Below are 1,018 nucleotides of genomic sequence, written 5' to 3'. Positions count from 1 at the left end.
TGCCAAGATGAAAGACGACCTTTAGGTCGCCTTGCTACTCTCATGATTCTTGGGACACTGCATAGGATAGACCTCAAATCACGTCGGACTCATTCGAGATTACAAATAATTCACCATTACAAAACTCCCATTGTGTTTTAAGAGCAAATCTTTTTTAGACTTTTCAGAATTTACGAATTTTCCTCGATTCACCTCTCTTCTTCTCGTCTTTCCAACATTTGTTTAGTTGACATTTTCAATCTTAAAAGTAACTTTAAATATTAAGTAGTAGTCTCCGTTTGTTCGGATGTCCGACAAAAACTCTGGAACCCTTGGGACTGATTTGTCTCAAATTTTGACCGGCAAACTCTTAAGAATGTTCTTATCTTGTTTCCAAAGTTGAGTGGGTCGACTTAGAACTTTGAAAGGGTAAAAACGTCTGAAAGGTCTTAAATAAATCCTATAACATTTCTCAATTGCAATCTCAGTTCAACTACCATACATTGCCGGTCACTCCCTTTGAAACTATATCGAGTGTCCATTTATGTCTTTCATTTAGAAACAGTTCAATCATTCGATGTTGAGTGTTAATAATCTTTGCTAGCAGCGTTTTCTAAACTATCAAGGAGTTTGGACTTGCACCACACCAATAAAGAAAACTTGCGAAACCGTGCAATATTTTTTTTAATAGAGAAAATATAGGGAAAAAGCGAACAAAAATCGATCGTTTTTTTGGTTCGTTTTTGCATATTTTTTTCCTCTCAGTGTCAAAATTTTTGCCAAGTGTAAGGAAAGCAAATGTTATTAAAATATTTTTTTTTTTTTGGTAAAAATTACTTGGATTTTTAATGGAACCTTTAAAAAGGACAAAAACCTAAAATTTTGAAGGCTCGTTGTTTTTTACGACAGCCCTGTATCAGAGGTCCATAAATGATATATAAATAAGTAAAACAGTCACCCATCAATCCGGGTCGCACTGTATACAAGATTAATACTTATTGTGACACTTTACTTTCTTTTATATCTTCCAGAATAAAGA

Source organism: Eurytemora carolleeae, unplaced genomic scaffold, assembly GCF_000591075.1.
Source record: "Eurytemora carolleeae unplaced genomic scaffold, Eaff_2.0 scaffold400, whole genome shotgun sequence".
In the NCBI taxonomy this organism is placed as follows: domain Eukaryota; kingdom Metazoa; phylum Arthropoda; class Copepoda; order Calanoida; family Temoridae; genus Eurytemora; species Eurytemora carolleeae.
This window is presented reverse-complemented; position numbering follows the sequence as displayed.